The following is a 13,871-nucleotide window of genomic DNA, read 5'->3' as shown; positions in this document are numbered from 1 at the left end:
GATGTTTCCGGTAGTGAATGTAATGTATATACCCGAATATGGGGCATGTAAGAAAAACTCACCACTGGAAAACTGGACTTTGCCGAGTGCCTGAGACTTTGCCGAGTTCTTTTTATCGGGGCACTCAGCAAAGCAATATTTTGCCGAGTGCCGCACTCGGCAAAATAAAGCACTCAGCAAAGGTGGCTTTGCCAAGTGCCAGGCACTCGGTAAAGCCTGGCTCTCGACAAAACTAGGCTTTGCCGAGTGCCGCGACACTCGGCAAAGATCCCACTCGGCAAAAGGTGGCCGGCCTGTGACGGCGGCCACCTGCCGTCAGATTTTGCCGAGTGCCTAACGGCTGGCACTCGGCAAATTTTTTTTATTTTTACAAACTTATTTTGCCGAGTACCAACCCCAGGCACTCGGCAAATTTTTTTTTATTTTTGAAAAACATATTTTGCCGAGTGCCAGCCCATGGCACTCGGCAAATTTCTTTTTATTTTTTAAAAAATATTTTGCCGAGTGCCAGAGATAGGCACTAGGCAATTTTTTTTTATTTTTTAACACCTTTCGTAAAGCTCTTGACATCTTCTCTGAATGGATGGTCAAGAGGAGAAATTGACGATGTTTGTCGAACGACGAATACTTGCCACCCTTCTTCAACCATATGAACCTCACAGCTTCCTTGCATATTGGGCATAGGAACTTCCCCTGAACACACCAGGCGCACATTAACCCGTACGCCAGGAAGTCGTGCAGGGTGTAGTGGTACCAGACGTGCATTTTGACATCCGACGTCACAACTTGCCCAAAACCTTCTCAATTTTTTACCACAGCCTCCACTTGCGATAACACGATGCCTTGACAAGTTTCGTGATTTTCGGACTTCGTTTGCATTTTATATAATTTAAAATAACATTTCCGGCAAGTACCTCAACATGTTACGTCAACGAGATGCTCGAGATTTCATGTGAGTTCCTGGATACGACCTAAACATACCCTAAATATCATGAGTTTCAATTTTTGGATGACCAAAGTCCATTATTCCATGTACCTGCAGTTCAAATTTGAAATATCCCGAAAAATTCGACGAAACGAAATAAACTAATGAAATATATCAAAAAAAGTCAAAATTGCCCCAAATTTTAAAATAGAGTTTGAAATATTGTCACAAGGCCCCAGAAAAAAATTTGGGCCCAAAATAAAAAAATATATATATTTTGCCGAGTGCCATGGGGGGCCCTCAGCAAACTGGGCTTTGCCGAGTGCCGGCCCAGGGGGCACTCAGCAAAGTTGAAATAAAAAAAACAAGGCACTCAAAGCCCACCGGCCCAACCCCCGTGTGGCCCAACCCTAAGTCACGCCCCCAGCCACCTGCCCGCTCCCCCGCGCCCACCCCAGCCGCCGCCGCGCCCACCCCCGCCGCTGCCACGCCCTCGTCGGCGAATCGCCGGCACGCCCGCGTGCGCCCGTGCCCGCCGCCGGTGAGCCCCGCCCTCGCGCCCGCGTGCGCCCGCGCCCGCGCCCTCCGCCGGCCTCGCCCGCGACCGCGCCCGTCGTCGGCTGTGCCCGCCGCGCCCCACCCCCGTCGCCGGCCACGCCCCGCCCCCAGCCACCGGCCGCGCCCCGCCCCGGCAGCTCCCCACGGCCCGGCCCCCCTCGCCTCGGCCGCCCAGAGGTGGCTGGCTGGTGCCGGGCGGCCGTGTCCCAGCCATCCCTTCCCTGGCCACGCCGCCCGTAGGAGTAGGGGAGGTAGGAGGAGCAGGGGAGGAGGGAGAGAAGGGAAGGGGAGAAGAGGAGGAAGGGAAGAGGAGGAAGAAGGGAGAAGGGAGAAGGGAGGAGGAAGAAGGAAGAAGGAAGAAGGGAGGGAGGAGACGAGAAGGGAGGAGGAAGAAGGAGAAGGGAGGTGGAGAGGAGAAGGGAGGAGGAGCCCCGGCCGCTGTCCACGCCTCATTAGTGGCGGTGCCGTGCCCTCGGCGCCCCACTCCCGACTCTGCCCACCGTCGATGAGCACACTAGGTTCGCCCTTCCCTTTCTATTCAAATCGTGCAATGGATATCGGCCATCGAGACCTTGTTAGTAGTAAAAGTTGTTGTATGTGGTTTTCGGCCATCGAGCCGTTGTTTGTGGATGTTGGCCTTCGTACCGATCTTTTTTGTAGGGTTTTGAAACCTCCCCGTGCAGGGGAGGTTCTGCCGAAATTTTCAATTGTCACTAATGTATTGCCTTTTTATGCAGGAGGAGGCCCCGGCGGAGGCGGTTAGGGCGCTCCATGGCTCAGATCAAAATCTGAGCACTGAGCCCCTTGAGATAGAGGTGATCGTGAGGCTGGGGTAAGGCAGGAAGCACGGGCGGTTGTGGATTACAGACGGCGCCGACTCCTCGAGCTCTGCACCCTCTCTCTCCGACGTGAGGGCATGGAGCACGGCTAGAAGCCTTCCCATACGTGCACGGCCTACTCCAACACTATCGCGGGTCGACGAACTTCAGGTAATTCCAGTTTCACTCGTCGTACATTGAACGTTACACACATTGATCAGATTTGCAATACTGAAACATGTGATTGAAACACTGTAGGCCGAGCTGGCAGAGACAAGGGAGACGCAAGCGCACCTGACCGCAGAGCTGGAGGCCACGAAGAAACAGATGGCAGACATGTATCAGATCATGCAAACCATTGGGCAAGCATCGGGTGTCCAAGTGCAGTTGCCAGCTCCAGCTCCGGTTCGACACTTCACTCCTGTGAGTATGAAAGTTTAATGCGTTCATGCCATTGGGATTGTCGGCCTTCGTGCCATTGTGATTTTCGGCCTTCGTGTCGTTGGGATTGTCGGCCTTCGTACCATTGTGATTGTCGGCCTTCGTGCCGTTGTTTCTTGCAGGTTGGAAACCTCCCCGTGCAGGGGAGGTGCTGCCGAAATTTTCAATTTTGAGTCTAACACATGCAATCTCTTCTCTTTTGTGCAGCCTTCATCGGTGGGTTCAAACAATCCCGCTACCGTGTCACCGGCGGCTGATCGCGTCAACCCTTCGCCGCAGTCCGGTCCTTCACCGCAGTCCGGGGGGCCACACCTGCAGTCTCCGTCGCCGCAGTAGGGATGTTGAACTTTGTGATGTTGAACTTATAATAATAAACTTGTGATGTTGAACTTTGGTGCATTTGTAATGGATTTTCGATGGATTTATTAAATATGCGTGTGCTTGTGATATATAATGCATGTTGGTGATATAGATGCTTGTAATAATAAACTTGTGATGTTGAACTTTGGTGCTTTTGTGATGGATTTTCGATGGATTTATTAAATATGCATGTGCTTGTGATATATATACGTCAATCATCACATCTATATCACCAACAAGCATTATATATCACAAACACACGCGCATATATATATATATATATATATATATATTGTCTGTTACAATGGAATGTAAAAAAAATTGCAATTCTCGGGGTCTTTGCCGAGTGCCATGGGCAAGGCACTCGGCAAAGATTTTTCAAAAACAAATATATAATTTATTTGCCGAGTGCCTTGCCGCGGCACTCGGCAAAGTATTTTTTTAAAAAAAATTCAGAAATTCTTTGCCGAGTGCTTAAACAGGGGCACTCGGCAAAGAAATTATTTAAAAAAAAAACTTTGCCGAGTGCCTGGGCAGGGGCACTCGGCAAAGTAATTTTTAAAAAAAATAAAAAAAACTTTCTGATGGTTTTTAAAAAAACTTCCTCGGCGCGCCGACGGCCGAGGAGCTCGCCGACTTCGGCCGCCGAGGTCTGGGTGGACGCCGCCCGCGGCGGGCTCACAGACGCGTTCCGTGACGTCGCCGCCGAGGTCTACAAGTTGGAGGCGAGAAACGTGAGATTCACCGAGGAGGTATAGATATAAGTTGCTTCCCCCGCCCCCCAATTGTTCTGAGAATTCAAGTAGAAATGTCGCAGCTAATTTTCTGATGGTTTTTAGCACAAGTTGTCAATGAGAGAATTTCCTCTGCATCTTCCAATTTACACAGAGTAGCAGCGCCGCCTCTTTTCCCTTTTGGTGTCTCAAAATTGGTTAAAATTACTGCTGACATGGCAACTTCCAAAAATGAATAACCTGATATAGAGGATATGTTGTGGACATTAGTACATCACTGGTTTGAGAGTCTAAGCCGGTTTAGATATCCAGGTTTTCATATGTTGCTCACTTGCTCTTATATAGTATAGATTACATAATATTCTTATTCCCTGCAAAAAGATATTTGGTCGTTGTGACATTTTGATATCTGTACTTCAACTCTCTTGTTAGATGATCAATATGTTATCAAGATGCTGAATGGATTTAGATCAGATTGGCGTCTAATTTCCCATTCTATTAGGATTGGATTGATTACTGAGAAAATTACGTGCCATCATTTACAAATTTTCTTCTTTTATGAAACTTGATTTTTAGATCACTGATCAAGTAACAGTTTAACCCGGGCTTTTTCAGCTGTTCATTTTTACTACCTTGCATTTGCACATATATATTGTGATCCATCACGCAAGTTGTTCACTAATAACACATGCATGCATATGGTACGTGAAGCCCGAGGCCGCAGTGAAGATATCAACGAGTGGGTGAAGAAGGCCACGGACAACCTCATCGACTCCATCGTCTCCACCAGCGACATCAACGCCGACACCGACCTCGTGCCAATGTCGTCTACTTCAAGGGAGATTGGATGGAACCGTTTCTGCCCCTGAGCATGAACCGGGGCGGGCCTCAGCTCGAGTTTCGGCGCACGTTCCACCTGCTCGATGGAGGGCACGTCGGGGCAAACTTCATGGAGGACTTCAGGAGGCTGGACGTCGCCTGCATGGACGGGTTCAAGGTCGTAAAGCTCCCTTACAAGCCCGGCGGCGCTGAGTCCGGTGGAGAGCCCGCTCGTGGTGGCCAGCTCAAGCGCCGCTGCGGGCAGGTAGCCGCAGAGTCCAAGGCCACGCCCCCGACGGAGGCCAACGAGAGCACGCAGCAGTACTCCATGTTCTTCTTCCTCCCGGACACGCGTGACGGCCTCTCGACCACGGTGGACATGGTCACCTCGTCGCCAGCGTACCTGTACGGAATATTGGCCGAGATGAAGGAGAGGCCTGTCAGCATCAAGCTGCCCATGTTCACGATCACCTTCAGCTGGGGTGACCTCAAGGGCGACCTCAGTCGGCTGGGCCTCTCGCTGCCGTTCTCGCCGGAAGCTGCCAACCTGCGTGGCATGTGCAAGGGCGACGATGGAGACCAAGAAGTCGCCGCCAGGACACGACTGTCTCGGTGCCTGCCCCGAGAAACTCCCACACGAGGGTCACTTTCCCGTCGTCCGTCAGAGCGCGCCTGACGCTCGCGTCGTCGTAGTTCGGAACCTGGAGGTCGAGCAGCGAGTCGACGTACGGGCGGATGCCACCGCCGCCATCTACATTACCGCTACACAACAGGGACCGCTGGTGCCACCTTTTCGTGATGAGAGGGAGGAGGAGATTCGCCATGCGGCTGCGGACGCCAAGGAAGCGCCGCCACCGTCTCCAGTGCAGCAGCCGCGCCGTCCTTGAGCTGCCTAGCACGGGGGCGTACACCATGCCATCAAAGAAGTCCTTGAGCACCCGCTGCACCGCGCTCACGTCGCGCGCGTCGAAACCGTCGTCGCCGAAGCACATCCGCATGAGAAGAGTGAGCACGGCGGAGTGAAGGCTGTCGCGGATAACGACGACGACGTCGTCACGGTCACCCCGGCAGCCGGAGGTGAGGCTGGCGACGAGGCCGTGCGGGCAGTGCGGCACGGTGGTGATGCTGTAGCTGAGGTTCACGCGCTCCGCTCTGACGAACTACACGTGGAATGGGGAGACGGGGCGGTCGGAGAAGGTGTCGGCGTGGTCCACCAGCATGCTGCGTGCAATGGCGCGGTCACGGACCTCGATCGTTGGAACTGCGGCGAAGGACGAGCTCTGCGGCTGCTGGTTCGCCGGAAAACGGCAGTGAACACTACAAGAGCAAGGCCAGCCATGAGGAAGAAGAGCTCCATTCCCTACGTTGGTACTCCCACTTAGCTGAACGCCTGGAGCAAACATTGTTTCCCTGCGTATATATAGACAGATGCATCCACTGGCAACCTAGTAGCAAAGCCACCGCGCTTTGCATGGGCATTTTTAAATCCACGCGTAACCACTACTAACCAAAGCGTTATTCAAGATCCATGCGAGTAGCTACAACTAACACTAGTGGAAGACTGACCAAAGCGTTATGTAAGATGCTTGGGAATAGCTACAACTAACGCCACTGGAATACCCGGTGCGTTACTGCAAGAACGACGTGGAGAGATATCGCACTAACATGAGAATACATATGATGGAAAATTCTGAAATTTACAGAGAAGAACTAATAGTTAAAGCCTTAGAGGAATATGGTTAAACTGATTCAAAATAAAATTAAAGAGCGTCAGTGAATTTGAGTAGGTTCCCCTGAATTTTATGGATCCTTGGCTTACAAATAGGCATTGATAAGTGATCACAACTAGCTCTAGCACAACGTGACCGGCAGTGATTGCGTGTTCTGGCATAGTGTTTACTTATTAAAAAATTTTAGAACATATTCGTGTATCTATTTTCTTATATCGATCTACAAACTACTAACTTTATCTGAATATCTGTTTCCTTTAACATGACAATGGAGTATCCTAGCAAACTTATGGTTTGAATTTACTTTGATATCTATTGTCTGCAGTGGTCACTGCGGGAGAACGCAGATTTGCCAAGTACCACCAGCTTTGCCGAGTGCCAAAAATCGGGCACTCGGCGAAGCCACTCTTTGCCGAGTGCCGGACCGGGTGGCACTCGGCAAAGTCTAGCACTCGGCAAAGAGTGGCTTTGCCGAGTGCCACAGAGTGCTCGGCACTCGGCAAAGGGCGGCACTCGGCAAAAGCTCTCTTTGCCGAGTGCAACACTCGGCAAAGAGTGGCACTCGGCAAAAAAATGGCACTTGACGGCCGAGCCCGCCCACGCCGTCAAATTTTTTTTAAAAAAATTCTTTGCCGAGTGCCGGCCCTGGCACTCGGCAAAGAGGGCGTTTGCCGAGTGCCAAGGCCCTGCACTCGGTAAAGATCCCTTCTTTGCCGAGTGCCACTTCCTGGCACTCGGCAAAGGACCTCTTTGCCGAGTGCCAGGGCCGGCACTCGGCAAAATATATATTTTTTTGGTTTTTTTTTACCCATTTTTTTTGTGAGGCCTTCCCACATTATTTAAATCTCCATGTTCAAATTTGGGACAATTTTGACTTTTTTTGCTATATTTTGTTAGTTTTTTTTGTTTCGTTGAATTTTATGGAATATTTCAAATTTGAACTGCAGGTGCATGGAATAATCGAATTTGGTCGTTCAAAAAATGATATTCATGATATTTGGTGTATGTTCAGGCCGTATACAGGAACTCACATGAAATTTCGAGCATCTTGTTGACGTAACATGACGAGGTACCTGCGGGAAAAAAATATTTAAATTATATAAAATCCGAACGAAGTCTGAAAATGACAAAACTTGTCGGGGCGTCGTGTTACCGCATGTAGAGTCTATGGTAAAAAATTGAGAAGGTTTCGAGCAAGTTGCGACGTCGGATGCCTAAAACCCCGACATCTCCACATGTGATCACTTTTCCCGTAGGTACCTCGTCATGTTACGTCAACAAGATGCTCGAAATTTCATGTGAGTTCCTGGATACGGCCTTAACATACACCATAAATTAACAGATCCAGTATTCCAATGACCAACAACTTAATCAACAATTCTAAACTCGGTTCACATAACTCACTAGACATCACATTTGAACTACTAGTTTCATCTCAGTTCACATTAACATAACAGGAAATAATAAAAAGTTGCCAACCACCAGCAACATAAGTTACTACATAAACAAAATCACCAGCAGACCCCTTGCTTAATGAACCAGCAGCTACGAGCAGCGCCAGTGCCGGTTCTATGATTTTAAGGGCCCTCCGGCGATCTTGTCGTAACGACTCCTCTTGACCATGTATAAAATATTATAATATATAGGCATTAATTTTACTTGCAAAATGAAAGAAAATTCAATAACATATTTTTAATTTTATATGTCTGATAATTATCGAGGAACAATATAGATTAAACAATATATTTATAGATGTATGATAATTATCGAGGAACAATGTAGATTAAAAAAAGCAATATATTCATTTTCTTTTCTCACCCATGACAAATGTTTCTTAGGTAATATTCTAAAATTCTAACACCTAAATTAGAAGAAATATATGACTATATGCGTATAAAATACTAGAAGTCTGGAATCCTATACAAATAATTAATTTGGATTAAAAATAAAAAGGAAAAAATACCTTGGGCCTAAACAACTGATCGGTGATCGCAATTCGTAAGAAGCCAAGAATCAAAATATTGTCGTCGTGGAGCCCTGCATGGTCGCCGTCCTCGTGCGCCGTGTCCGTGTCTCTAGTAGTCTAGCTCTTCGCGGCGGCGCGGCTCGCCAGCTCTGCGTGTGTAAGGCGCACGCCGCAAACTCACGATCAGAGTGTGCTGTGTGCAGCGTGACTCCTCGCATCCTCTCTACCCGAGGGCCGTGGAGAAAGAAAACTAGAAAAGAAATGCCGATGTTGTCTTTTTGGGCTGCCTGGCTAGTTTTATATATCTCTTCTCATTAGTTTGCTAATACCTAATGGACTATAGGACCTGGGGGTTTGTATACCTAGGCTTGGGCCCCTCCTCCGCTTGGGCCCTCGGCCGTCGCACCTGGTGGCCTACCCCTAGGGCCGGCACTGAGCAGCGCTCATGTCGAAGAAGCATTGTTGATGACCAAGATACGCTTGAGCAACGCATTGTTCTCCTCCATTGCCTTGTTGTTTATCTCTGTCAGCTTCTTGTACTCCTCCGTCTCCTTTTGTGTCCTCGCCAGCTTTTCCTCAACTTCTTCACTTCTCTTCCTGAGTTCATCGATTTCGCCTTGTACAACAGTCGTAGCTTCAGCTGCTAGTTGCTCCCGAAGCTCGCTTTCATTTGATGATGATGATTTGGAGGATGGCACTGGTTTGATGCCAACACTCTTCAGGAAAAGGTTTGAGCTGTTCCGGGAGAGCACCTGGGACACAACCTGCACACTGGACACTGTTGTCTCACCTTCAGCAACAGGTTCTGTCCTCAAAGCTTCCATATTTGACTGAAACAGCAATGACCCACCATTAGTTGATACTTATTGCATTAATTTGAGGAGGAAATATCACACAAGATGTATTTTAAAAAATAAAAACCTATGCTGCATTGACAGAAACTGATGCCAAATAGGTATGCAATCATGAGTCATTTATTTGTTGTCAGGTAACTGAATACAAGTAGAAGTCAACAACATAGGATTATTATTTAGCAAGTATGTCTAGCTATATTGGATTATGACCAGGTTTGAACAAAAGACAGAATACAAAATGTTTGAAACAAGACATATTATCCAATTAATGAATAGTTGTTGGCACAGCGAAACAGATGTCGTGACTTACAACTGCTTCTCTTGCTAGTTCAGTCAGACCATGTTTGGAGCTGGTATGGCAGGTCTTGAAGGCCTCCACCGCATCAAGTTCTTCATTTTGTTCTGTGCTTGGTTCTGCATTGTTTTTCTTCTTCTTCTGTTTCATAGATAACCAATTACAGCAAAGTTTTCTTAGATGAAATGCAAAATAAGTTGTTTAGTGCAAATATGTACAGGGTACTCTTTACTTACATATGCATGTAAGTGTGCCACATAGCTGCGAGAACCCGTAGCTTGATGATACTTGACTTTACGACGATTCTGCTTGTTCTTTTCACTTGATTCCTACAAGATAATGAACATGTTAGATGAGATCATAGGTTTAAAATGAGAAGATCCTTTGGAAACTGATTGAGAAAGAATATATGACAAGATACCTATTTATCTGAAAAACAGTAAGATGGTAATTTTTCAACTCCTGCAGAGTTGTCTACTCTTTTATGCCCCTATACAACTTCTATGAAATGTACATCTCAAATTGTCTGAATGCTCACCATGAACTGCCTTTCTATTGTTCTGTTCATGATTTTGTCCTTTAGAATATGTTATTCTATCCTTTGATGAATGGACTGATATTTAAGGGCATATTTGTAATCCTTTTTGTTTGTAGGATATATATGACCAACCCTTTTTTCCCAAGTACATTCTTCTAATTGCTCCAATTTAGGAGCTTAGGGAATCTTTATGTTTGAAAATATTTATGTGTTACACTGCTTTTCATTGAACGGCCTGGGTATAACAAGAAGGATTGATGAGATGATATGTTTAAAATGAGAAGATCCTTTGGAAATTGAATGAGAAAGAATATATAAGAAGATACCCATACCATGTTTTTTGGATCAGACCACTTTGCAACTAGTACCTTCCACTGTTCATCAGTCATGCATGCAACTGGAGAAGTTGTCCTAATCTCATTTGCAGGTACACCATTGAAGTATTTATTCTTGAGCCAATAACGCATTTGTCGCACCCCAGAGCACAGCATATCGGTGCAAGCTTCCTCTGTTGGCTTGTCGTCAGGGTTAATGGCCAAGCGCCCCTAGTCATATGACAATTCCATATTTAGTTAGTCAATTCAGGTAAAACAGATATACATGTTAACCATAGAAACAGTAATGCACTTACAGAGAGCTTTCCCACAAAGTTTTTGTAATATTGATCATCTCTCTTGTATTCTTTCCAATGAGGTAGGATAGGAACCTTCTCCCGAATGATGACACCAGCCTCAGATGCAAACTTGGCTGCTCGAACAGGTTCATGAGGCCTTCTTTTGCCTTCAGCAACAGCTATGGGCATTCTCCTTCCAATAGCTTTTGTCATCCTGTCCAGCTGTGTTCCCTTGGTGGGTGGCCTGGGTCTCCTTGGGGCTCGCTGTGCAGGAGCTACAAAATAGAATTTGCATTAAAATAATTTAGTTTCATGCAGATAAGCAAAACATATGACATATTTGAATGACAAAGAAACTATAACTTGCCTTCAGTGTCTTCCTCTCCAGCTACATTGTCTTCATCAGCACCTGTACTGTCTTGAGCACCAGCTCCACTGACTTCCTCTATAGCTGTATTGTCCTGACCACCAGCTCCATTGCCTTCCTCTGCATCTGTATAAGACCTTTGTGGTGGTATTTCATCATGACCATCTATAGGATCCTCTACATTCTGGCCATCTCTCGCTGAAGGTTGAAGCCTTTTTGATGATCTTGTTTGGGATTGAGGAGGTTGCACCTGTGATCCTTGAGATGCCCTCATTCTCTTACTAGCCCTAACTCCTGGCGCCATGGTGGGACCTATCTTCTTCTTCTTTGAAGCTAGGACTTTCCGACTATGCCCTGCAGGATACTGTGGAAAAAAAATCAAGTAAGTCATGTGCATTAATAAGAAAGACCATATATTAAAGAACAGGTATGCAAGAAACAAGATGCATCTAAAAGCAAGGGCATATATTAAAGAACAGATTAAAAACATTCAAATGCAATGCAAATATTCCCCATCCATTACTTTGAAGATAGAAGAAGCACCTTAGTTGCCAGGGGTTGTGGCTGCTCATCAGATTCAGTGTCATCATCATCACTATCTCCTTGATCATCATCTTCAAGGAGATACTCCGATGAATCTGAATCTTCACTATTTGTTTTCTTGTTTGCTGATTTTTCCCCCTTCTTTGATGCAGATTGTGATACATAGTTATTAAATTAAGTAGATAGATTTTTCAGGCCGAATTCTTGCATCTTCTTTAAATTGTTCGCCACGCGTGTATCCCGGCGTCTCTCATAATCAGTTTTTGGAGGTTCTTACAAAAACAAGCAAATTGTGTCTATTAGAAAATAAAAAGGAGTGAACTAAGTACTAAGAGGTAGTAATACTAGATGCTAGATAGATAAGAGGTAGGAGCTAGTAGTGCCTGCTGAAGAGCTAAGGGATAAGAGGTGATAGGTTATAGGCAACAAGTAATAGGTCAGAGGTAAGAGGTACAACTTTTTTTGTACTGAAGCACAAATACTCTAAATTATCTGAAAATTTTGAAGATAGCTTGTACTGAACTACTCTTTTCCTATCAACACACATGCATGCACTCTGCTACATCCAAATCCATATCATTAAAATGGTCAAACAGACCACGCCAAAATCTATTTGAAGTCAAGAGTCACAGCTACTTTTAGAATTGTACTAACATTGCTTTCAGAAAACATCACTGCTGCTTCAATTTCAGACAAATACAAGTGCAAAATATATTACTAATTGCACATCAATACATAAATACAGATCCAAGATTCAGAATACAATTTGACTGAATGGTTAGCAAACCAAGACTAGGTACTATTCATACGCAGCAGAGTATATAGCAACACACTTGTACAGGCAAATATGGGACAGTGGGTACTATTCATACAATTTGACTGAATGGTTAGCAAACCAAGATTCATTCAGCAAAGCATTTCATTCAGGAACTAAAACAGATCAGGTTCTCTTGCAAAAACAAGGACTGATTGTCTGACACACCAGATACAACTAAGTCTGAACTGAACCTACATTTTTACAGGCACATATGGGACAGTGCATGGTAGTCCCACAGCTAGAGGCACTGCAAAAGAATTGCTTATGGAGCTAACTAGATACCAGGGCAATAGAATTGTACAACAGAATTCATCAATACAGAAGAGTTTTGCTTACCTTGTTCTTGTTCTGCAGGTCGCCTCCTACCTTGCCCCCTTGTTGCCACCATTGCGGTTGTGGCTAGGTTGCGGATGTAGACCACGTGCTCGTCGTCGGTGGTCGTCAAAGGGGAAGCAACCCTGGTGCGGTGAACCCTAGTCGACGGGGAAGCAGATCCAGTGCGGCGACGACCCACAATCCGATGGTGGTTAGGGTTAGGTTGAGGCGAGAAAGAGGTGGATGGGGCGAGATAGGTGCATGGGGCGATGAGAGAGAGGGGGGCGCAGCTCGTGGGTGGGGACGCAGCTCATGTCCCGGCGGTGGTGGATAGGGTTCGAGAAATGGGGGGAAGAGAGAACGAGTGGCCGAGGAGGTGACGAGTGCGGGAAATGAGTAAATATACCTGTGTTTTTGGCGGAATTTTTTGACGAGGGAAATTGTTTTGGCGCCTTGAGGCACGAGAGGTTGCGGTCTTCTTTTTTTTTTGGCATTGCGGGATCTGTTTATCAAAGACTGTGCTCGAGAACTAATGAAACCATTTGAGTAGCGCAATGGTATGGCCCTTTGAGTTTGATCCCGAGCTCCTGGGTTCGAACCCGATGATAGCCAATTTTTTTGGGTTTTTTCAATTTTTGGGTTTTGTCAACATTTATTGTGTTTATTCCTTTTTTTATTTCTCCATGTTCATTTTTTGCCAGATTTTTAATTAGTACAATATAGCTTAATGATTTACCTCGTTTATTTTCAACTATTTATTAAATTTTTTTGCTATTACTGTAGTTATTTATTGAATGACTCAAGGATAAAAGCTACATTACCTTAAGTTAGGTAGAAAAATCTAAAAATTTGGATGGACACCTTATTTTAGTGTATGATCATGACATAAAAATTTCAAAAGGATTTCGACAAAGTGGTATTATACATCTGTAAAGAACTTCAGTCCAGATATATGGAATCTCTATCGTACTTGCTCATAGTCTAAAACGACTAATAATACGTGACGGAGGGAGTATGCCGTTGTGAGGATGTGCATGACCACATTCTTAGAATCAATTGAAACTTTGTTGTCATCATTATACTCCAAAATGAGGTGTCCATGTAAGTTTTAAGATTTTTCTACCTAGCTTAAGGTATTGTACCTTTTATCATTTAGTCATTCAACAAATAAGTACAAC

The 13,871-nt window shown here is 45.8% G+C and overlaps 3 pseudogenes; 1 reads left to right on the top strand and 2 right to left on the bottom strand.

The window, feature by feature from the left end:
• The first annotated feature begins 3,686 nt into the window (after window positions 1–3,686).
• The window catches only part of LOC136480434 (putative serpin-Z5), a 106,942-nt pseudogene continuing 96,757 nt past the window's right edge, over window positions 3,687–13,871 (top strand).
• On the bottom strand, window positions 5,255–7,653 carry LOC136483901 (cytochrome P450 89A2-like; annotated as a pseudogene).
• On the bottom strand, window positions 8,795–12,766 carry LOC136483900 (uncharacterized; annotated as a pseudogene).

The sequence above is a fragment of the Miscanthus floridulus genome, chromosome 9 (genome assembly GCF_019320115.1).
Source record: "Miscanthus floridulus cultivar M001 chromosome 9, ASM1932011v1, whole genome shotgun sequence".
Lineage (NCBI taxonomy): Eukaryota > Viridiplantae > Streptophyta > Magnoliopsida > Poales > Poaceae > Miscanthus > Miscanthus floridulus.
The sequence above is the reverse complement of the archived record's forward strand: the minus strand, read 5'-3'. Positions and strand labels throughout refer to the sequence as shown.